The sequence below is a fragment of the Capra hircus genome, chromosome 2, assembly GCF_001704415.2.
Source record: "Capra hircus breed San Clemente chromosome 2, ASM170441v1, whole genome shotgun sequence".
Taxonomy (NCBI): Eukaryota; Metazoa; Chordata; class Mammalia; order Artiodactyla; family Bovidae; genus Capra; species Capra hircus.
Window position 1 is genome coordinate 33,339,502 of NC_030809.1, and position 26,295 is coordinate 33,365,796.

Here is a 26,295-nt window from a genome sequence, read left to right on the forward strand (position 1 = left end):
AAGAATTCTATTCTAGAGCCTCTGGAGGGAGGTTAGCCTTGCTACTGCCTTGATTTCAAACTTTAGTCTTCAGACCTGTGAGAGAATAAATTTCTGTTATTATAAGTCACCCAGCTTGTGGTCTGTTATTTTAAGCCAGCTGGGTTTTTATGGCAGTCCTAGGAAATGACTATACTCTCTTCTGCTTAACCATGGCTCATCTCAGGCATCCTTGAGATGAAAAGCCCACAGTGTACTGCCACTGCCAGCAAGAATCCTATCTGCAAATGAAAAGGACAGCATTTTAATCTGTAAATTGAATGGCTCTTGCACTCACACCTGACAAACACACTTACTGTTGTTTCTGTTCCCATTAGCTGTAAGTCACCTTAAATCTCATCACATGAAGCAGTGATCTATCTAAATTGAATGTAAATATATTGCTGCTTCCTTTTATACCAAACAAGAATAGAACATGGAGAAATTACTAGATGTTTTGCATCTTGAAATCTAGAATTGATAAGGAAGAATAGATTATTGGAGGTCAGGGTAAGAGAAATATTGATATTCTGGGCACCAAATCACCATGAAATTGACTGCACTGCAATTTTCAAAATCCTCTTTTTTTTAAAAAAAAAAAAAAATGCCAGGTAGGTTGTTTGTATTTTTTGCATGGTCATTGAAGGTGAAAGTAACAGAAAACTAAACAGTCAAGCCAGTAACTCAGATGACTGTATTATGGTTTATCAGAGTCTAAACACATGTCCAGCATGCCATCTCTTTGCCTTCTTGGATGTCGTAGCAATAGCTGGTTATTCTTACTTTGCTTTCAATCTGCAGCCACACGGGAATCAGGCAGGGTTGAAAGCTCAGGCTCTGTGACCAGAAATGCCATTTTAGACTGAAACACTTAGGTTTTGCTTACACGACACATAAACATCTAGTAAATTAGAACTTCACATTTCAACCCCCCTCATTCTTATAGTGGGGATGCTATGAGAGAGAATATATTGATTCAAGCCCGCTGCTTGTGTACTACTGCTTGTGATCAAAGGAGATAGAGCAGGAGGGATGGATGCTTTGCTTTTAGGAGTGGACTGATAGGGTGACTAGAAGAGCTTTTAGTACAAATGGTCTTTTGACACTGCTGTGCATACTCAGAATCCAGGACAAGATGTCTCAGAGAAAAATAGGAGGGAGGCATCTAGCCATCAAGTAGACCAAAATCAATGTTGAATGAACATTTAAATTTTATCTTATTTTTTCCACCAGTTTGGATCAACACACAGACATAGTTACTATCCTTGGGTAAGAGAGGAGATAGATGTAGAGAAATTTTCTCCAAGCTGGTGGAGGGTCAGTGAAGGAGGGGACAGTTCACATCCTCAGAAAGGAGGAAAGAGGAAGGATGAATTAAGATGTTTCAGGAGGAAGCTGGTCTGCCTTACATCTCCTCTGGGCTCTTAAAAAATCTTTATTAGAATTAAAACAAAAATCTTTTCATATACTATGGAGTATCAAATGCTACAGTTGAGCATCAAGAAGGATGAAAAAATAAGATTTCAAGGGCTTCTCTTTGTAAAAAAAAATTTATTGGAGTACAGTTGACTTACAATGTTATATTAGTTTAGCTGTACTTACATATACATATATAAACTCTTTTTTAAAAGATTCTTCCCTATATAGGTCATTACAGAGCATTGAGTAGAGTTCCTTGTGCTATACAGTAGGTCCTTAATAGTTAATTTATTTTATATATAGTAGTGTATATATGTCAGGGCTTCTTTGGTGGCTCAGCGGTGAAGAATCTGCCTGCAATGCCAGAGAACTGCAGGAAATGGGGGCTTGATCCCTGGGTTGCGGAGACCTCTTGGAGTAGGGCATGGCAACCCACTCTGGTATTCTTGCCTGGAGAATGCCATGGACAGAGGACCCTGGTGGGATACAGTCCATAGGGTCGCAAAGAGTTGCACATGACTGAAGTGACTTAGCACAGCACTGTGTGTATATGTCAGTTCCAGTTTCATAATTTCTCCCAAAAGGGGTACAAATTAACTTATCTACAAAACAGAAATACAGTTACAGATATTGAAGACTTTTCATAAGGTTATGACTGTATGACTGTACAAACAGCTGTGAAAAGAAGAGAAAGGAAAAGCAAAGGAGAAAAGGAAAGATACACCCATCTGAATGCAGAGTTCCAAAGAATAGCAAGGAGAGATAAGAAAGCCTTCCTCAGTGATCAGTGCAAAGAAATAGAGGAAAACGATAGAATGGGAAAGACTAGAGATCTCTTCAAGAAAATTAGAGATACCAAGGGAACATTTCATGCAAAGATGGGCTCAATAAAGGACAGAAATGGTATGGACCTAACAGAAGCAAAAGATATTAAGTAGAGGTGGCAAGAATACACAGAAGAACTATACAAAAAAGATCTTCATGATCCAGATAATCATGATGGTCTGATCACTCACCTAGATCCAGATATCCTGGAATGTGAAGCCAAGTGGGCCTTAGGAAGCATCACTATAAACAAAGCTAGTGGAGGTGATGGAATTCCAGTTCAGCTATTTCAAATCCTAAAAGATGATGCTGTGAAAGTGCTGCACTCAATATGCCAGCAAATTTGGAAAACTCAGCAGTGGCCACAGGACTGGAAAAGGTCAGTTTTCATTCCAATCCCAAAGAAAGGCAATGCCAAAGAATGCTCAAACTAGGCACAATTGCACTCATCTCACACGCTAGTAAAGTCATGCTCAAAATTCTCCAAGTCAGGCTTCAGCAGTACATGAACCGTGAACTTCCAGACGTTCAAGCTGGTTTTAGGAAAGGCAGAAGAACCAGAGATCAAATTGCCAACATCAGTTGGATCATTGAAAAAGCAAGAGAATTCCAGAAAAACATCTATTTCTGCTTTATTGACTATGCCAAAGCCTTTGACTGTGTGGATCACAATAAACTGTGGAAAATTCTGAAAGAGATGGGAATACCAGACCACCTGACCTGCCTCTTGAGAAACCTATATGCAGATCAGGAAGCAGCAGTTAGATCTAAACATGGAACAACAGACTGGTTCCAAATAGGAAAAGGAGTACATCAAGGCTGTATATTGTCACTCTGCTTATTTAACTTATATGCAGAGTACATCATGAGAAATGCTGGCTGGAGGCAGCACAAGCTGGAATCCAGATTGCTGGGAGAAATATCAATAACCTCAGATATGCAGATGACACTACCCTTATGGCAGAAAGCGAAGAGGAACTAAAAAGCCTCTTGATGAAAGTGAAAGAAGAGAGTGAAAAAGTTGCCTCAAAGCTCAACATTCAGAAAACAAAGATCATGGCATCTCGTCCCATCACTTCATGGCAAATAGATGGGAAAACAGCGGAAACAGTGAGAGATTTTACTTTTGGTGTCTCCAAAATCACTGTGGATGGTGATTGCAGCCATGAAATTAAAATACGTTTGCTCCTTGGAAGAAAAGCTATGACCAAACTAGATAGTGTTTTAAAAAGCAGAGACATTACTTTGTCAACAAGGGTCCTTCTAGTCAAGGCTATGGTTTTTCCAGTGGTCATGTATGGATGTGAGAGTTGGACTATAAATAAAGCTGAGTGCCGAAGAACTGATGCTTTTGAACTGTGGTCTTGGAGAAGACTCTTGAGAGTCCCTTGGACTGCAAGGAGATCCACCCAATCCATCCTAAATGAAATCAGTCCTGAGTATTCATCGGAGAGAGTGATGTTGAAGCTGAAGCTCCAATACGTTGGCCACCTGATGAAAGAACTGACTCATTTGAAAAGACTGTGATGCTGGTTCAAAATGAAGGTGGGAGAAGGGGATGACAGAGGATGAGATGGTTGGATGGCATCACCGACTCAATGGATATGAGTTTGAATAAACTCTGGGAGTTGGGGATGGACAGGGAGGCCTGGTGTGCTGCAGTCCATGGGGTCACAAAGAGTCGGACACATCTGAATGACTGAACTGAATTGAACTGATGACTATACAGCTGCTCTTCTGGTTATTGACCCTTTTTGACTATTTACGATAGTTATTCTGCCACATTTTGTTATATATTTTTCCAAGGTTTCAATATTTCACTTTTTCCAATAAACACTGGATAAATACATTTTTTCCAGTGTTTCAGGATCCCAGACCCTGGTGTTATTTGTTCCTCTTGAATATGTGCTGTAAACTAAGAAGCTGGTTTGCTTTTAGTCATGTTCTCCCACCCCAACCCCACCACCATTTATGGCATTATCTTTTTTGTACTGAACATTTCTTCACCTTATTAATCAAGAACATTTTTTAAATAGTTACACTAGGCACCAGTATCTGGGAAGTGGTATCTTGCACCAATATGAAAATGAGGCTTTATGTTATTTTTATCTTCAAGAAGCAAGTAGAGTATTTGTGATGCCTTGATATTACCAATACTATTGTATTCCAAAATTAGAATTAAGTTAACATTTTCAATATTTTTCATAGTTTATTATTGTTTGTCATGTTCAGTGTGTTAACTGGGCCATGAGCCTTGTCTGGGCTCACTCACAAGGTTTTAGTCAACTGTCAGCTCAGATAGTGCTGGAAGGTCTAAAAATAACCTTATTCACAAGTCTGAGATTCTGATGCTGGCTATCAGCTAGTTCTTTTTTCTCTAAGGTCTCCATAATTCATTAGTCTGGCTGGGCTTCCTCACATGATGGTGGAGGTGGTGGTTTAGTTGCTAAGTCATGTCTGACTCTTGCAACCCCACGGACTCCAGCCCACCAGGCTCCTCTGTCCATGGGATTCTCCAGCAAGAATACTGGTGTGGGTTGCTATTTCCTTCTCCAGGTGATCTTCCCAACCCAGGAATTGAACCTGCATTGCAGGCAGATTCAGGAGTGTTGCAAAATGATAAAAACAGAGGCTGCAAGGTCTCTTAAGGCTTGGCCTCAGAAGTCTCACAACATCATTTCTGCTTCATCCTATTGGTCTAAGCAATTCATGGGCTTCCCAGGTGGCACAGGTAAGTATACACTTACCAATGTAGGTGACATAAGAGATGTGGGTTTGATCTCTGGGTCAGGAAGATCTCCTGGAGAAGGAAATGGCAACCTACTCCAGCATTCTTGCCTAGAAAATCCCATGGGCAGAGGTGCCTGATGGGCTACAGTCTATGGGGTCACAAAGAGTTGGACACAATTGAGTGAGCATGCACACAAGCAGTTCATAATGTCAAATCAGATTCAAGGGCTAGAGATGTAGATTTTACCCCTGTTTAAGTGAGAGAATGAATGAGTCACACTGAACAGGGATGTGCACAGAGTTCACCATTGGAGCTATTACTGTGCATCTTTATCATCATTTGCTAAGCCAGTTCCTTTGGAAGTTTGTATCTCTCTCTGTTCTATAGTCTTCCTACTTGGTTGAGTACTCTGGATTTGGTTTTAGGTTATAAGAGTAAATAGTTTGCTTTATACTTCTGTAGCAGAGACTTCTAGTTGTTCTTCAAAATCCACAATTTCCTTCCTTATTAGAAATAAATACCGACTTTTTTAGATGGGTATTATGGGACCTCTGAATCTCTGATACCAAAAAATGTTACATAAGCTCTGGACCAATTTCTTCTTGGTTTCTTGAATGTAAAAGAAAATTACATTTCTAAATTATTGGAGAACTATTCTTTGAACATATCTGCAGAAGAACCTGGATGACCACAACTCCCTTAATTTTTAAATTAGAGAGCCATTCAGAATGTACTAAACTCATCAAGTCATTGTCTATTATTTGAATATCATATAGGAATGGGAAGCTAATTATCTTCTTCCTTGCTCTTATTCATTTATAATGAACTTTAATTCAATACTAAAATCAGTGACTTCTGGATCTGATTTTGTTAATTCAAGCTATCTTTTTTTCATTAACAGAAAATGAGGAGCTATTTATTATTTTTAAAAATAATAAAACAGGAAAAACTAATACAATTTTATTGGATATAATGTTCTTACTATCTATTCCACTCAAAAGTTTAAGAATACTCAATTCTTTGAGAAAGGAGACCCTTTAATAGGTTTACAACATTTTTTTTGTTTGGAATTACTGATTGCTTCTTTTTGGTAGATGCAAATAGAGGTGAACATTCCAAGTTTTATAATCCAAAAGACCAACAGTAGGGAATAAAGAGGTAACCATGGAATATAAATAGAGGAATATTATGCAGTCATGAAAATGAATACATGATAACCATAAGAAAGGAAACTTTATAGCTCATGATAAGTAAAATAGTAAGATATATATATATATATTATATATATATATAGTATTCTATGAATATATATGTAAAAAGATATCAGACTGGGAAGTTTGTTCCATCAGTTTCTAATGCTATTTCATGATAACAAAGATAAGCTTGTGATGACCTTACCTATGTGTAGAATTTACAAAGGAAGCAAACTTCTCCATGGGTTTTGGGCTCCTTTACAAGATCAGGGATATTACAGGGTGTCAGAAAGTGGATCAGAGTGGAGAAAGGTCGTTTGTGGATGTGGCTGTTCTACCTAAGTCCTCACACTGAACTTTGGAAGAGGCGTATGTGGTGGTACTATTTTCTGACTCCAAACCTAATGAAGAGGTCTAACTGAGAGCTTTGAAATATGTTTCCTGCATTTGGGGAGTTATATAAGACTGATGACTGACCTATACCTGGGAAAGCTATCACTTTGGGATTAGGGACTGGGAAATAATGAGGGCAAGTGAAGGGCTAACTAGTTTTCTTTGGTGGCAGAACCAGGAAAGATCTGCTGCTTAGAAATAGTTGTCAATGAAAGAGAGGCTTGAGTATTTCCCATTGCACTCTTGTGGGCTATATGAGAAAGTGAATCCATGTAGGGTTGTCTTGGGTTTTGCTTAATGGTGTTACCTGAAGCTAAGGAGAATCGGTTTCAATTGAAACCGAAGTTTGGGAGTAGGTGGAGAAGGTAAGCAGTGAGAAAAATCACATTGTAGGACCACACCTTCTTCCCCATTCCTGGCTTCTAGACTGAAGTTAGAGAAGTGGAGAATTGACATTAAATAAGGTTTAGAGTTTTAATTAATATCTTGGACCAGACATTCTGGTTAATGAGTTGAGGCTATGTTTGTGACTTTAACTGCCTCAAGCCCTGGCTGAGTTTTCATCTAAGAGCTAGGACAGGTAACTTAAACCAAAGAATTCTAAAGAGAAGGTAAGTGTTGCTTCATGGCAAATAGTTGGGGGAAACAATAAAAACAGTGACAGACTTTATTTTCTTGGGCTCCAAAATCACTACTGATGGTGACTGCAGCCATGAAACTAAAAGATGCTTGCTCCTTGGAAGAAAAGTTATGACAAACTTAGACAGCATATTAAAAAGCAGAGACATTATTCACTGACAAAGGTCTGTATGGTCAAAGCTATGGGTTTTCCAGTAGTCATGTATGGATGTGAGAGTTGGACTATAGAGAAAGCTGAGCACAGAAGAATTGATGTTTTTGAACTGTGGTGTTGGAGAAGACTCTTGAGAGTCCCTTGGACTGCAAGGAGACCAAGCCAGTCAATCCTAAAGGAGATCAGTCCTGAATATTCATTGGAAGGACTGATGTTGAAGCTGAAGTCCCAATACTTTGGCCATCTGACGCAAAGAGATGACTCACTAGAAAAGACCCTGAGGCTGGGAAAGACTGAAGACAGGAGAAGAAGGGATGAAAGAGAACAAGATGGTTAGATGGCATCATCCACTCGATGGACATCAGTTTGAGCAAGCTCCAGGAGTTGGTGGTGGACAGGGAAACCTGGTGTGCTCCCACCCACAGAGTTGCAGAGAGTCAGACATGACTGAGCAACTGAACTGAAGTGTCAAAAATAAAGTTATATTTGTTCATAATCTATGTTAGCCCTGATCAACAAACCATAGGCAGAATATGATCTGAAAAATAGTTACATTTTTAAAAATATAAATTTATTTATTTTAATTGGAGGTTAATTACTTTACAATATTGTATTGGTTTTGCCATACATCAACATGAATCTGCCACGGGTGTACACATGTTCCCCATCATGAACCCCCCTCCCAGATCCCTCCCCATACCATTGCTCTGGGTCATCTCAGTGCACCAGCCTCGCGCATTCTATATCCTGCATTGAACCTGGACTGGTGTTTCGTTTCACATATGATATTATACATGTTTCAATGCCATTCTCCCAAATCATCCCACCCTCTCCCTCTCCCACAGAGTCCATAAGACTGTTCTATACATCTGTGTCTCTTTTGCTGTCTCACATACAGGGTTATCATTACCATCTTTCTAAATTCCATATATATGCATTACTGTATTTCAGCAGATGAATGGATAAGAAAGCTGTGGTACATATACACAATGGAGTATTACTCAGCCATTAAAAAGAATACATTTGAATCAGTTCTAATGAAGTGGATGAAACTGGAGCCTATTATACAGAGTGAAGTAAGCCAGAAAGAAAACACACCAATAGTTACATTTTATTTTTTATCTTTTTGTAAATACAGCAGTTTATTATTATTATTTTTTATTTTTTTTATTTTTAGTGAACTGCTTTTTTTTTTTAAGTTTTTTATTTTTTAAATTTTAAAATCTTTAATTCTTACATGCGTTCCCAAACATGAACCCCCCTCCCACCTCCCTCCCCATAACATCTCTCTGGGTCATCCCCATGCACCAGCCCCAAGCATGCTGTATCCTGCGTCAGACATAGACTGGCGATTTAATTCTTACATGATAGTATACATGTTAGAATGCCATTCTCCCAAATCATCCCACCCTCTCCCTCTCCCTCTGAGTCCAAACGTCCGTTATACACATCTGTGTCTTTTTTCCTGTCTTGCATACAGGGTCGTCATTGCCATCTTCCTAAATTCCATATACATGTGTTAGTATACTGTATTGGTGTTTTTCTTTCTGGCTTACTTCACTCTGTATAATTGGCTCCAGTTTCATCCATCTCATCAGAACTGATTCAAATGAATTCTTTTTTACGGCTGAGTAATACTCCATTGTGTATATGTACCACCACTTTCTTATCCATTCATCTGCTGATGGACATCTAGGTTGTTTCCATGTCCTGGCTATTATAAACAGTGCTGCGATGAACATTGGGGTACATGTGTCTCTTTCAATTCTGGTTTCCTCGGTGTGTATGCCCAGCAGTGGGATTGCTGGGTCATAAGGTAAGTTCTATTTGCAATTTTTTAAGGAATCTCCACACTGTTCTCCATAGTGGCAATAGTTACATTTTAAAACAGTGATTTCAAAAACTTCCCAACAAAGGAAATCCCAGGACTAAATGGCTTCATTGAATTTTACAAAGCATATAAAGAATTAATACCAATCCTTCTCATATTATTCCAAAGAACTGAAGAGGAGGGAACAGTTCCAAACCTATTTTGTAAGGCTATCACCATCTTGATACCAAAGTCCGACAAGGAGAACGCAAGGAATGAAAGCCATAGACCAATATTCCTGATGACTGTAGATGCAAAAATCCTCAACAAGATACTAGCAAACTGAATCTAATAGCACCTTAAAGTGATCAAACACCATGGCCAAGTCAGATTTATTTCTGGAATGCAAGGATGGCTCAACATATAAAAATCAATTATGACAGATCATATTAACAGAATAAAGAAAAAAATTACATGATCATTTCAATAGATGAATAAAAAGCGTTTGACGAAATTCAACACCTTTTCATGATTAAAAGCTCTCAACAAACTTGGGAAGAGAAGGAAATTATCTCAATGTAATAAAGACTACAATAAAAAGCCCACAGATAACATCATACTCAACAGTAACAACAAAAAAGCTTTTCTCTAATATCAGGAACAAGGTAAGGATGCCCACTCTTACCATGTCTTATTCAACATAGTACTGGAAGTTCTTCCCAGAGCACATAAGTAGGAAAGAAAAAAAAAAAGCATCCAAATCAAAGGAAGAAGTAAAACTGTTATTGCTTGAAGAGGTCATAAGCATGTATATGGAAAGTCCTAAGGACTCCCCCACCCTCTACAAAATTGTTAAAACCAATAAATTAATTCAGTAAAGTTCCAGATACAAAATCAACATAAAAATGTCTTTCATTTCTACACACTAACGTTGAACTGTCAGAAAAGGATATTAGGAAAATAATCCCATTTACAATAGCATGAAAAAAATATTTAGGAATAAACTTCACTATGGAGATAAAAGACTTGCATACTGAAGACTATAAAACACTGTGAAAGAAATTAGACACAAACAAATGGAAAGGTGTCATGGATTGGAAGAATTAATACTGTTCAGATATCCATGCTAATCAAAGTGATTTACAGATTCAATGGAATCCCTATCAAAATCCAAAGGGCATTTTTTTTTTCACAGAAATAGACATAAAGACCATGAATAGCCAAATCAATCTCAAGAAAGAACAAAACTGGAGGTATCACACTTTCTTATTTGAAACTCTATTACAAAGCTATAGTAATCAAAACAGTATGGTACTGACATAAAGGCAGACATATGGACCAAAATGGAACAGAACATACAGCCCAGAAACAAACCCATGAAAGTATGACAGACTAATCTTCAATAAGGGTGCCAAGAATGCATGATGGGAAGAGGATCATCCTTGAACGAATGGTACTGGGAAAACTTAACACCTATATGCCATGGAATTGGATCCTTACCTTACATAGCACACAAGAATCAACTCAAACTTGATTGAAGTCTTTTTTTTTTTAAATTTTTATTTTTTTATTTTTTTTATTTTAAAATCTTTAATTCTTACATGATTGAAGTCTTAAACATAAGACCCAACCATAACACTTCAAGAAGAAAATATAGGGGAAAAGGCTTCATGATATTTGTCTTGTTCTTCATGGGTATGACACTGAAAGCACAGGCAGTAAAAAACAGAATAAGTGAAACTACATTAATCTAAGAAGTTGTGGACAGAAAGGAAACAATAAACAGAGTGAAAATGTAACTTATGGAATAGGAGAAAATATTTGCTTGCTATGTATCTAAAAGGGGGTTAATCTCAAAAATATATAAGGAACTTCCACAACTCAGTATTTAAAAAAAAAATACCTGGTTTAAAAATTCCTTAACTTGAATAGAAATTTTTCCAAAGAAGACATACAAATATTCAACAGGTATACTAAAAAATGTTCAATGTAATAATCATCATGGAAATAAAAAGCAAACCATAAGGAGATGTTACTTCATAACTCTCAGGATGGCTATTGTCAAAAACACGCAAAAGATAGTAAGTGCTGGCAAAAATGTGGAAAAATTAGAATCCTTGCACATTGATGATAGGAATGCAAAATGGTGCAGCTGCTTTGAGAAAGTGTGTGAAGGTTCCTCAAAATTAAAAGTAGAACAACCACATGATTCAGCAATTCCACTTCTGGATAATTATTCAAAAGAGCTGGAATCAGAATTTCAATGAGATTCGCACTCCTATGTTCATTACATCTCTCTTCACAAAAGCTAGATGTGGAAGCAACCTAAATGCTCATAAACAGAAAACTGAATAAAGAAAATGTGGCTTAGACATACAATGGAATCCTATTCAGCCATTAAAAAAGAAAATTCTGCAATATGCTATAACATGAATGTCCTTGAGGAAATTATGCTAACTGAAATAAGCCAGGCATAGATAGACAGATACTGCATGATTCCACTTAGATGTTGTTGCTGTTGTTGTTCAGTTGTTTAGTTATGTCTAACTCTTTGCCACGCCATGGATAGCAGCACGCCAGGCTTACCTATCCTTCCCAATCTCCTGGAGCTTGCTCAAACTCATGTCCATTGAGCTGGTGATGCCATTGAACCATCTCATCCTCTGTCATCCCCTTCTCCTCCTGCCTTCAATCTTTCCCAGTATCAGAATCTTTTCAAATGAGTCAGTTCTTCGCGTCAGGTGGCCAAAGTACTGGAGCTTCAGCTTCAGCATTAGTCCCTCTAATGAATATTTGGATTGATTTCCTTTAGGAGTGACTGGTTTGATATTGCAGTCCAAGGGACTCTCAAGAGTCTTCTTCAACACCACAGCTCAGAAGCATCAATTCTTCCGTGCTCAGCCTTCTTTATGATCCAACTTTCATATCTATACATGACTACTAGAAAAATCATAACTATGACTATACGGAGGACCTTTGTCGGCAATGTCCCTATTTTTTAGTATGAAGTCTAAGTTTGTCATAGCTTTCCTTCCAAGGATCAAGTGTTAGCTATTGCTTTTGTTATGGTTCCAGGGACAGGGATGAAATGAAGCAGGACAGTCCCCTTTCCAGAGGTTGTGGTCAGAGAAGCAAAGAACATGTTCTTATAAATCAAGAGGTTGCAAATCTCCTACCAAAGATTTGTGCCACAGAAACAGGTTCCCATCAGAATTGAATCAAAGAAGACCTCTCTCAAGGCTTTCCAGCAATTTGAAAGCACAACTATGGCTTCTAGGAATGTGATGGGTTGAAGCAGAGAATATGCTGGCCCCATCTGTCCTCTGGGGAATTTTCCAACATCAAGGTAGGACAGTAAGAACTCAGTTCACAGCCTCATTAGGAAGTGGAATGTTCTCACAAGTGACATTTTCTAATTCTTTGAGATCTATCCCTTTTCTCCTTACATAGGTACTCCTGATGCTTCAGTTGTGAAGTGATGGTATTAGCTGCAGGCCTCATGTAACTTTAGCAGGTGGAAGATACATTAACACTGGCAGCCTTTTTCTTATTTACCTGTCTTCTGAACTTTCGATTTTAGCACAGTGTAAAATTCAGTCTGAGTTCGGGTTCTAAAAGAGGTTTGGACCTTAAGGGAAGTTAATCTAAATGCCCTTGGATGTGGAAAGAACACCTTGGTTTTGGCTACATAACCAATTGACAAAATAAATGTTTGAAGTTCACCTCTTCTTAGAGTTTCTACACTGTTAATAAGTAGACGAAATGTAAAAATACTTCACTAGCTCAAAAGGGAAAAGAAACAGAGAGCGTGAAAAAGGCAGGGGAAAATGTGGTTTTGCTTCCAAATGTACTGAATAAATATAATTATGGATGTAACGAGGCCAGCTTTAGGTTTTAATCACTGTTTTTCCACTACCTAATAATTTGCTATTCAGCACCTGCTGTCATAAAGCTTTTGGGTTGGGTGGCATTAGCTCACCAGGTAACCACAAATAATCTCTTTAGTTTAAGCCTGTGGTGCATCAGAGCATGAGAGGCTAGATAAATTACATGCACTATGTAAAAAAATTTTTATTAAAAATTTTTAAAATTAATTTTTGGCATTTGATGCCCTGCTCTGTAATCAAATGAGTATTTTTACAAGTGCTATGCTGTATGGAAACTATCATTTTGACCAGAATGTCAATATGTGGTTTGTAAATTTCATACTGTGTATTAAAAGCTATGCAAGCTAGCAGTTAGAATGTGTATGGTTTTATTCTGAATATATATTATTGAATATATTGATTTAAATGATACAATATGTACTTCCTGTACCCAGTCTCTCTGCATATCGGCTGCAATATATTTCCTTAAATCTGCAAAGATATTAGCTGTCAATAAACCAAAGATTTCTTTCTGTGAGTGCAAGAATTATTATCACACTAAGAAAGTATAAAGGGGGTCTTATCATGTCCTAGATAATAGTATGAGAAAATGGGGAAATCTCTTTAGGAAAAATAAAGAGGAGGAAATAATAAGAACATGTATTTTTAGCTGCTCTGTTCTATTTTCACTAATTCTGCTGTCAATAACACTGACTGGTTTAGATGTGGAAAGACAGACTGATTTTCCTGGGCTGGGTGTGGTCAGGAGATTCAGGTTCAACTTCTGGTTTTGCCAATAGCAATGTGACCTTGACTAAGTCACTTAGCCTCCTTTGCAATCTGTTACTTCTCTGTAACAGAGGCTCTCGGCAATTTGTCAACAATCACAAAGCCACATTTAGCTTACAGATATTTTTTGTTGACCTGCATTGTTTGTATATTTCTCCAACCCAAGTCAATGCTCAAAAGTTGGCAGATTTTGCTTAAAAATCAGGTTTCTGGCTTCCATTCAACAATTGGAAGACTTAACACCAGTATCACATTCTAACAGGCAGAATAAATCAGAGTATAATGGTACCTCCAGTTCAAATGTCATGTGCTTCCTCTGTCTCAGTCTTCACCACTCCCTATTCTCACCATAAGGCAGGGACTAAATGCTAGTTTGATTAGCATTGTTGATTTTCTTCTGGTATGGGTATATATTTCAGTTCTCCACCAGCATCTCTTGTCTAATACAGAAAGAATAAAAATCAAAGCATCCACAGGTTTCAAATACATATGGGAAGAGTACATTTCCTTTTCAAATGCAGACTATCTCTTTGGTTTTAATATGCTAACAAAGAGAATTCCTGTTGAAAGAATATGAGCCCATATCACTTTATGTCACTTGCCTGGCCCCTCGAGGCATTTAAATTTGTCATCCCTGGTCCATTTAGGCATAAAATGCTGCAATTCTAAAACCTCATGAAGAAACTTCTCAGCAGATGCCTTCTTTTGAATGTCCCATTGATGTACAACAAAGAGAGTGTTTCTTTGGGAAGATGTCTGGGTCTAATAGCCAGAAGAAGGGCTGACACATGCAATGTAAAACTTTCAAAAGAAGGGCTCTGGGGGCCAGACAGTAGCTTGCTGAACAGTTATAAGCAATTTGCATTATTCAGGGGCCTCAGTGAGACTGCTATGTACTAAACAGAATGGCTTTCTCATACCAGATGCTGTTTCTCCCTGTGTATTCCTTCATTTCCACAATGAACCAAAGATTTATATTCTTCTTGGCACTGCATTGAGCTTTTTCGGCAATGTGAGAGATCTGAGCAGGGTAGGAAGCTGGTGGTAGTGAGTTGAGAGGGATAGCATCTCAGACACTTCCTGATAATAGACACAATAATTTACTGGCATTTATGATGTACCAGGTGCTATGCAGAGTATTTTACATATATTATCTCATAGAATCCTCATAATTATTTTATTAGGAATATATCATTTTCCTCAACACACAGGGAGAGTCTAAAGTGCTGAGAGGTTAATGAGCTGGTTCAAGTTCATGCAAGCAGTGTTGGGGCATTGGTTTCTCTTTTGCCACAGGCTCTGCTAGAAACCACTTCACTGTGTTATATGATGGTTTTAAAAAAGAAAGATCAGGGAATAAAATGAACGGCTTACTTATGCAATAACAGAAAGTATTTTCCTCCCTCAAATGTAGTTCATAGTTGCTCAGTTCAGTTCAGTTCAGTCGCTCAGTTGTGTCTAACTCTTTGCGACCCCATGAATCGCAGCACGCCAGGCCTCCCTGTCCATCACCAACTCCCAGAGTTCACTCAGACTCGTGTCCATTGAGTCAGTGATGCCATCCAGCCATCTCATCCTCTGTTGTCCCCTTCTCCTCCTCTCCCCAATCCCTCCCAGCATCAGTCTTTTCCAATGAGTCAACTCTTCGCATCAGGTGACCAAAGTACTGGAGTTTCAGCTTTAGCATCATTCCTTCCAAAGAAATCCCAGGGCTGATCTCCTTCAGAATGGACTAGTTGGATTTCCTTGCTCAATTGTGTCAAAATCTTTTGTGACCCCATGGTCTGTAGCCCACCAGGCTCCTCTGGCCATGGAATTTCTCAGGCAAGAATACTGGAGTGGGTTGCTAAGGATCCTCAGATCCTTCTTCTGAGGATCTTCCTGACCCAGGGATTGAATTTGTATCTCCTGTGTTTCCTGGCAGGGGGATTCTTTACCACTAAGCCAGCTGGGAAGCCCCCCAAAGCTGTCATATTTTCCTACAAATATGCATTTTTGTCTTCTAATTCATATTTGACAAAATACTTTCACATACATTTAACTCTCACAACAGACTCAAGAGGTAGGCAGGTCGGCTGTTACTGACTGCTAGTCCCTTAGAGGTGAAGTGGCTTGCTCAAGGTTGCACTGCTAATTGAATTGAACTACAGTTGTCTTGTGCCCTATCCTCCTCACTCCCTAGGATGCTATGGTACTTCCCTTGCAGGTAGCAGGCTACTAAGCTTTTATGTGTGAAACAGTCTTTTCTCTTACAAAATGGGGGGGAAATGACCTGTTTTCTATGTAAATTATACAATATCTTTTTCTTTCTCAATTTTTCTTTCAATATTGCAGGTACATGGCAATAAAACAAATTATTGGAAATGGGGTTTCACTGATATAGCAATCTTTTCATTTTGAACTCTCAGATTCTTCTGTCTGCCCTGGGTAGAATTTTCAGACCAGCATGACATCTTTGAGAGGTATCTGTGATGATTAAATTCTTTCCTCATAGTATCACAAACCTCATTTGTTACTGATTAGCTCACTTAGACTTATGCTAATAAGACCAAGATGATGATGTAGCTTTGTTCACATCCATAGATACAGACTGCCCCTTGAATTTGACCATGTTTCCCAAAGGATAAGAAAAGTGAACTATTTTTTAGGGGCTCACATTTCATTTATTTTTATTGGGGTGTAGTTGCTTTACAATGTTGTGTTTCTGCTTTACAGCAAAGTGAATCAGTTATATATATATATCTATATATCTATATATATACACATATATATATATATACACACACACACACACACATACAAAACCATTCAACTTCAGCTTTTGGATTACTGTGATATTGAATGGTTTGCCTTGGGAATGAACAGAGATCATTCTGTCATTTTTGAGACTGCATCCAAGTATTGCATCTCGGACTCTTTTGTTGACCATGATGGCTACTCCATTTCTTCTAAGGTATTCCTGCCCACAGTAGTAGATATAATGGTCATCTGAGTTAAATTCACCCATTCCAGTCCATTTTAGTTCGCTGATTCCCAGAATGTTGACGTTCACTCTTGCCATCTCTTGTTTGACCACTTCCAATTTGCCTTGATTCATGGACTTAACGTTCCAGGTTCTTATGCAATATTGCTCTTTACAGTATTGGACCTTGTTTCTATCACCAATAACACCCACAACAGGGTACTGTTTTTGCTTTGGCTCCATCCGTTCATTCTTTCTGGAGTTATTTCTCCATTGATCTCCAGTAGCATATTGGGTACTTACCGAACTGGGGAGTTCCTCTTTCAGTATCCTATCATTTTGCCTTTTCATGCTGTTCATGGGGTTCTCAAGGCAAGAATACTGAAGTGGTTTGCCATTCCCTTCTCCAGTGGACCACAGTCTGTCAGATCTCTCCACCATGACCCGACGGTCTTGGGTGGCCCCAAAACAAGAGAGTTCCAAAAAACATCTATTTCTGTTTCATTGACTATGCCAAAGCTTTTGACTGTGTGGATCATAATAAACTGTGGAAAATTCTGAAAGAGATGGGAATACCAGACCACCTGACTTGCCTCTTGAGAAACCTATATGCAGGTCAGGAAGCAACAGTTAGAACTGGACATGGAACAACAGACTGGTTCCAAATAGGAAAAGGAGTACGTCAAGGCTGTATATTGTCACCCTGCTTATTTAACTTCTATGCAGAGTACATCATGAGAAACACTGGGCTGGAGGCAGCACAAGCTGGAATCCAGATTGCTGGGAGAAATATCAATAACCTCAGATATGCAGATGACACCACCCTTATGGCAGAAAGTGAAGAGGAACTAAAAAGCCTCTTGATGAAAGTGAAAGATGAGAGTGAAAAAGTTGCCTCAAAGCTCAACATTCAGAAAACTCCATGGCATCCGGTCCCATCCCTTCATGGCAAATAGATGGGGAAGCAGTGGAAACAGTGTCAGACTTTATTTTTTTGGGCTCCAAAATAATTGCAGATGGTGACTGCAGCCATGAAATTAAAAGACGCTTACTCCTTGGAAGGAAAGTTATGACCAACCTAGATAGCATATTAAAAAGCAGAGACATTACTTTACCAATAAAGGTCCGTCTAGTCAAGGCTATGGTTTTTCCAGTGGTTATGTATGGATGAGAGAGTTGGACTGTGAAGAAAGCTGAGTGCCGAAGAATAATGCTATTGAATTGTGATGTTGGAGAAGACTCTTGAGAGTCTCTTGGACTACAAGGAGATCCAACCAGTCCATTATAAAGGAAATCAGAACTGAATATTCATTGGAAGGACTGACGCTGAAGCTGAAACTCCAATACTTTGGCCACTTCATGCGAAGAGTTGACTCATTGGAACAGACCCTGATGTTGGGAGGGATTGGGGGCAGGAGGAAAAGGGGACGACAGAGGATGAGATGGCTGATGGCATCACCGACTCGATGGACACTAGTTTGGGTAAACTCCGGGAGTTGGTGATGGACAGGGAGGCCTGGCGTGCTGTGATTCATAGGGTCGCAAAGTGTCTGACATGACTGAGCGATTGAACTGAACTGAACTGATATATATACATAGTTATCTATTTTATATGGAGTATCAATAGTGTATATATGCCAATCACACTCTCTTAATTCATTGCACCCCTCTTCCACCTGTGGTGTCCATACATTTGATCTCTGTATCTCTGTCTCTCTTTCTGTCTTGCAAACAGGTTCATCTGAACCATTTTTCTAGATTCCACATATATGTGTTAACATGTGGTATTTGTTTTTCACTTTCAATACCACCAAAATTGCAAACTCTGCTTTCTTTCCCAGACTAGGCTATCAAATATCTGGGTATAAACTAGGTGTATTTTTCTATATATTCCTACATGAATATTTACTGAGAGGAAGGAACAAAAATGCAATATTTCTCAAACTCTGTTCCATGAAGTGATAAGAGATATTCTGACAAATGAGGAGATTTCTGCCACCATGGTTGCATGAAATACCAATCTTTTGAATATGGGACTTGTGTTCGAGGTCTTGTCAATCTGTTGCCTGTCTTTGGGTGATGTTCTACATCAGGATTCCCTGTATATGAGGTGGCTCTCGCTCATCAGATATGAGCTGAACATGCAGAAGCATGACCATGATATATTTTCTATCAGTGTTTGCTTGGTCTTAAATTATCCATGATGTGTTTGTCACTGTTATTGGCAAACACTTCTAGCTTTGGTGAATGTGCGCTAGATATTTTTTTTTAATAGAAAATATTTCTGTTTTCTTCTAATTCGGTAGTGGAAATGTCATGTTTTCTGAGTACAGCATTTTTATTGTTCTTGGGGAAATACCCGCTGTCACTGCCATGTGACTAGTGGTTTTGTCTTCATCCCCATCTTAGAGAATGGGATGTGGCTCCAGCCTGGCCAACTCTGCATCACATTCTTCCATCGAGGGGGATTGGTTCAGGAATCTGTTTATTCTCCCCAATATGAGTCACACTACGTACTAATGTTAGACAAAATATCTATCCATTCCTTTATTCTCCACTAGATAGAGACATATAAGGAAGTAAGCCTGAAGCTGCTGGCAGCCACTGTGTCTCCATGAAGGGCCTCAAAAATGCAACCAACAAGAGAAACACAGAACAGAGAACTGAAAAAAAATCAAGTCCTCATATTGCCCGAGACCCTTGATTCATCTAGGCCTAGAGCCAGTGACCTTGAGTTTTTCAGTTAGGCGAATCTTTTTGTCTTAAGTCAGGTAGAGCTAGGTTTTTTGTTCTTTGTAACTGAGCTGGTCCTCTCCAATGCTAGGTGAGGAAAATTAAGGGAAAGGCAGGTAACTAGGGAAAATAAAGAAGCAAAAGGCAGAGAGCAGGGCACATACATAGTATTAAAGCCTGTAGACCCATGAGTTTGCTCTAGAGCCCCAATTTGTCATTCAGTTTGCCTTTTGTTGATGTAAGTAAGAATGACATCTTTACACCCAGGCAGTCTGCTCGTGGAGCACACGGTGGCTGTGTGGTTTAGAGGAGAGAGCATGGGCTTTAGTGAAAATAAGTGCTATAATTTTCCGACTATGTGATCCAATGATAAGTAAGTTTCTAAGCCTCAGTTTCATCTGTAGAAGGACCGTTAGGAAACTTAAATGAGAGTACATGTGCTAGTAATTGACCTAGATGCCCAAGAAATGTCTATTTCACAGACAAATCTACCTTTATAGCTTTACTTTCATCTAACCTACTCATCTTACAGTGCATAAGATAATGCCTTCCCTTTATCCATTCCTGCCTTAAGTTGTTCATTAATTCATCAATTTTAGTCTCCAGTGAGTTTCTATGAATAATCTTGGTTTTCCATTTAAATTTCAGATACTCATGTACTCATGAGATGCAAAGTAAAGACTCTACAAGTACTTCGCAGGAAGGATGTAAGCTTTGAAATTTTCTTCTCCCAAGAGACTTCCAGGAATATAATATAGCTTAGAGCCTCGCCAGTCTAGACAGTGTCATCTTCCTCATGGGAAGATTACTGAGACATTTGTACAAACAATAAAAATTACTGAGCAATCATTGACATTACCTTTAAAAATTCTTGTAGGGAAAAAGATGTAATCAAGAAGATACATTTCATAAATGACCTTGGACATAATTAAAAAAAATTTAAAGGATAGTTGACTTGAAATATTATATTAGTTTTAGGTATATAACATAGTGATTCAATATTATAAAATAATGTCTATATTTCCCTGTGATGTACGGTACATCCTTGTAGCTTATTTATTTTCTATATAATAGCTGGTGTCTAGTCTGAATCTGCCCATGACATGCTCACTTATCTGTCATAATTGAGGTTCTGTTATTTCTGTTTGCTTATTCTTTGAAAAGCAAATATTTTTATTTTCCTGTAGGGAGTCTTTCAAACAACTCTAGGCATTTTCTGTTGAAGTCTCTGAAACAATAGTGAAAGTCAATATTTTTCATTTCTAAGAACAAGACACAGATGATATAGTTCTTTACCTGTTGGTTTCTAAAGTGTAGCTATAGATGACTGAAGTATCTAGGACTGTCAGAGGCATAGAGGGACGATGATTGAGAAATACCAAGTGGTATGAAGCAAAGAGAAAAAAATAAAGAAACTCACAGAAATTTTCAAATAGACTTTCCAATATGTAATTCTTATTTTTATTATGTTCCTAAGTGCATTCTATCAGGTTTTTGTTGCTTATTTTGTGAGTAGAAAGGAGGAAGTAGGACAGACCAGCCAATTTGACAGCCAATTCCTAACACTCTATCAGTTCTTTGTATAAATATACACCAATAAAAAAAGATGTTAAACACATTAAATGGAAATCAGTTTTTACAGCTGTGCTCAAACTAGTGGACATAATGGTTCAAAGATTCCCATAAGGACCAGTAGATTTTCCAATATTAAGTTTGCATGCATGCTCAGTCATGTCTAACTCTTTGCAACTCCATACACTGTAGTCCACCAGTCTCCTCTGTCCCTGGGTTTCTCCAGCCAAGAACACTGGAGTGGATTGCCATTTCCTCCTCCAGGGGATATTCCTGACCCAGGGATTGAACCCCTATCTCCTGCAATGGTAGGCAGATTCTTTACCACTGAGCTACCTAGGAAGCCCTTCTCCATATTGGTTATTTATAATTAATTCTCTCTAATAGCCAAAGTGACAAAGTTCTGTTTACTTTTTTCTCTCCCTAGACACTCTTTAGCAGATTTCCCCATATTTTTCTTTGAGCAAATAGCAGTAAGATCTCAGTTGCCTCGTTCTTGTTTGCTTGCCTTGGTTTCCTTTAGAGCTGGAAATTTCTTGAAGGTAAGGGCTAATCTTGGTCACCACTGTACTTTTAGCAATGCATCTGGTATTTTGTGGATGCTCAATAATGAATAGGTGTCGATTGAAGGAGGGCAATAAATATTGCTAAACTGAACTCAGCATAAAAGAGTTGATATTTTAATTTAATTTATTGTGCTGCTGCTACTGCTGCTGCTAAGTCACCTCAGTCGTGTCTGACTCTGTGCGACCCCACAGACGGCAGCCCACCAGGCTCCCCCGTCCCTGGGATTCTCCAGGCAAGAACACTGGAGTGGGTTGCCATTTCCTTCTCCAATGCATGAAAGTGAAAAGTGAAAGTGAAGTTGCTCAGTCGTGTCTGACTCCTAGCGACCCCATGTATTGCAGCCTACCAGGCTCCTCCGTCCATGGGATTTTCCAGGCAAGAGTGCTGGAGTGGGGTGCCATTGCCTTCTCCTGCTGCAGTATATATTTCTTATGATAATAATAATATGTGCTACTAGAAAGATACAGCTGCTAAAAGGGAACTCTCATCAGCCATTTTTCAACATTTCATTAAAAATGTTGGGCATTTTTTCCTCCCAAGACTTACTTAGAAATGGGTTTAATTTTTTTTTCTCCCCAAAGTTGGCCTTGGGGCAGGGTGTTTCCCAAACCTATTAAAGTGACAGATCCCCTAATCTTCTTCAGTAAATATTGTCATTAGCACTCTAACCACATACTTTTACTTGTAGGTGTACTAGTACTTACAAAGTAAAAAAATAACCTTAAGAATCATTTGATTGGCACTCAACACCCAACAGCATTTAAAGACAAATTAAATTCTATAAAATACTCGTCATAAAAATGTACAAGCATTCCTATTAAGTAAAAACAAACCAACAAATGCCTGTCAGATATCACACAGAATATATATTTCTTTAGTGTAAAATATGGGTCCTGTGAGAGCAGCAAAGTTAGGTGATAGTCCTAGCTCTTTCTGCTATTGTCTTCTGAGCAATTCACCTTCACTTGCTATTCCTGGATTCTTCTTCAAGTGCAAAATAAAAGTTTTTTTTTTAAGATTTTTTTCTTTTTGAATGAGGACCATTTTTAAAGTCTTTATTGAACTTGTTACAATATTGCTTCTCTTTTATATTTTGTTCTTTTTTTGGCTGCAAGGCATGTGTTCCTCAACCAGGGATTGAATCTTCACTCCCTGCGTTGGAATGCAAAGTCTTAACCACTGGATTGCAAAGGAAGTACCCAAAATAAAAGATTTACATCAAAATAATTCCCAAGATCTCTGTCAATTTTAAAATTCTGTTTTTCTTTTATTTTCCATTTTCTCTAGAAAATAATTGGGAAAAATGGTTTTACAGAGTCTGCTGTCAAGCCCTCTTCTTAAAACTGTATATGCGCTGTAATGAGTCTTTCCCTGTATCCACAGTATCACTGTATTGTGTTACCTATATTAATAGTTTTTCTAAGACTTGAGCTTCCTTAGTAGCTCAGATGGTAAAGAATCTGCCTTCAATGCAGGAGACCCAGATTCGATGCCTGAGTCAGGAAGATGCCCTGGAGAAGGGAATGGCTACCCATTCCAGTATTCTTGCCTTGAGAGGGAATTATGTGGACAGAGGAGCCTGGTGGGCTACCGTCCATGGGGTTGCAAAGAGTTGGACATGACTGAGTGACTAACACACACTGACAACTCAGATGTAACATCACTTTGACCCTTGCCTTTTTAAAGTCAAACCCTGTTTAAAGGGATCAGAGTCTCTTTTCCCTCTAGAAGATTTAACTCTAAGATCCTTGGATGCTTGAAGAATGCTGAGACATAGGGAAAATCAGCCCCATTTCTGTTCTTTACAACCATGCTACAGAAAAAAAGATCATTGCATGAGCATTCATTTGTACAGCCAGGATTCTTTTTTAGGCCTTTCTTTAATGAGAATGAAATAGTCTTAAAGTTTACATTTTACTTCAACATATGAAGTTTTAAAAAGCTGAAATGAATAAAGAGCCATTTTAGAAAATTTATTACTTTGTCCTAATATGTTTCAAGGTGATATTTTACTTCTAGTTATCCCTGAGGAAATAGATCTCGTATTATGTAAATTTTCTTTTTATAGTCTCATATACACTGTACCCATGATACTGTAAAGAGCTTTTAGTGAGGAAGTATGACTCTGAAGCAGATCCACTTCTCATGTAAGGTTGTGCTTGGGTACACAGGTTACACTAGTGCTAACTGATAGCATCATTAGCACAGTATGCATGGGATTTATGTAGCTCCAGTGTACTTTGTTGCACTCATCTCACACTTTAGCAAAGTAATGCTCAAAATTCTTCAAGTCAGGCTTCAGCAATACATGAACCATGAAATTCCAGATGTTCAAGCTGGTTTTAGAAAAGGCAGAGGAACCAGAGATCAAATTGCCAACATCACTGGATCATGGAAAAAGCAAGAGAGTTCCAGAGAAACATCTATTTCTGCTTTATTGACTATGCCAAAGCCTTTGACTCTGTGGATCACAATAAACTGTGGAAAATTCTGAAAGAGATGGGAATACCAGACCACCTGACCTGCCTCTTGAGAAACCTGTATACAGGTTAGGAAGCAACAGTTAGATCTGGACATGGAACAACAGACTGGTTCCAAATAGGAAAAGGAGTATGTCAGGGCTGTATATTGTCACCCTGCTTGTTTAACTTATATGCAGAGTACATCATGAGAAATGCTGGGCTGGAAGAAACACAGGCTGGAATCCAGATTGCCGGGAGAAATATCAATAACCTCAGATATGCAGATGACACCACCCTTATGGCAGAAAGTGAAGAAGAACTAAAAAGCCTCTTGATGAAAGTGAAAGAGGAGAGTGAAAAAGTTGGCTTAAAGCTCAACATACAGAAAACTAAGATCAAGGCATCCAGTCCCATCATTTCATGGCAAATAGATAAGGAAATAGTGGGAACAGTGGCTGACTTTATTTTGGGGGGCTACAAAATCACTGCAGATGGTGATTGCAGCCATGAAATTAAAAGATGCTCATTCCTTGGAAGGAAAGTTATGACCAACCTAGACAGCTTATTAAAAAGCAGAGACATTACTTTGTCAGCAAAGGTACCTCTAGTCAAGGCTATGGTTTTTCCTGCGGTCATGTATGGATACGAGAGTTGGACTGTGAAGAAAGCTGATCACCGAAGAATTGGTGCTTTTGAACTGTGGTGTTGGAGAAGGCTCTTGAGAGTCCCTTGGACTGCAAGGAGATCCATCCAGTCCATTCTGAAGGAGATCAGTCCTGGGTGTTCTTTGGAAGGACTGATGCTAAAGATGAAACTCCAATACTTTAGCCACCTCATGCGAAGAGTTGACTAATTGGAAAAGACTCTGACGCTGGGAGGAATTGGGAGCAGGAGGAGAAGAGGATAACAATAGATGAGATGGCTGGATGGCATCACCAACTCGATGGACATGGGTTTGAGTGAACTCCAGGAGTTGGTGATGGACAGGGAGGCCTGGCGTGCTGCAATTCATGGGGTCGCAAAGAGTCAGATGCGACTGAGCAACTGAAGTGAACCGAACTGAACTGAAAATTTATAATAATAAAGATGTTTTTAAATGGTTATATTTTATACTTAAAATATTTATTTTTTAAAATTTTATTTATTTAAAATATTCACACCATGATCTGAGAGTATCAATAAAAATAACATGCGTTTTTGGTAATATTATTAAATAAAAAAATATTGTATACATTTAAAAAAGTTTAAATTGGTAATATTAAGTTTTATAAAACTCATTTCTCCAATATCTAAGATGGGGTTTGTAAGCCACCAAAATAATACAACTTCTAAAAACTCCTGAAGTTTTGTTCCTATGACTGCAACCATGCCCTATATTTGGTGGTTTGTCAAGTGAACTAGTGTCCTCCTCTATGTATTCCTGTGGATTTCTGAATCTCTGGGCCTCCTTTTCTTCTGCAAACTCTTGTTCTCAGTATTCATCATTAATCTGAGTTGTAAAATTACCCACTTTATATTCTTTTCATTTTATCACTTTCATTCTTGCAATATAAATTTTCTTTCCCTCCTGATCTATAGAAAATCTCTTTTAAAATTCTATTAGTCAGCAAAATCTTTTAAGGTGGTTAAGTTAGAAATGTTCTAATGCCCTCAGCTGGAATGTACAATTAGATAATCCATTATTAAATGTTCTATTTGTATTTTATGATAAATAATAACCAAAGTACTATAGAAAGTGAAGTCTTTGGAATCAGAATCATCTGAATTTGAAAGCTAAATACATCACTTACTGGATATTTGGAACATTTTTTCACATTCCTAAACCTAATTTCTTGAGAGTCCCTTAAAGAGCAAGCAGATTAAACCAGTCAATCCTAAAGGAAATCGGCACTGAATATTCAGTGGAAGGACTGATGCTAAAGCTCCAATACTTTTGCTGCCTGATGGGAACAGCCATCTTATTGGAAAAGACCCTGAAGTTGGGAAAGACTGAGGGCAAGAGGGGAAGGAGGTGACAGAGGATGAGATGGTTGAATAGCGTCATCAAGTCAATGGGCACGAGTCTGAGCAAACTCTGAGATAGTGAAGGACAGGGAACTCTGGTGTGCCGCAGTCCATGGGGTCTCAAAGAGTCAGACATGACTTAGAGACTAAACAACCAC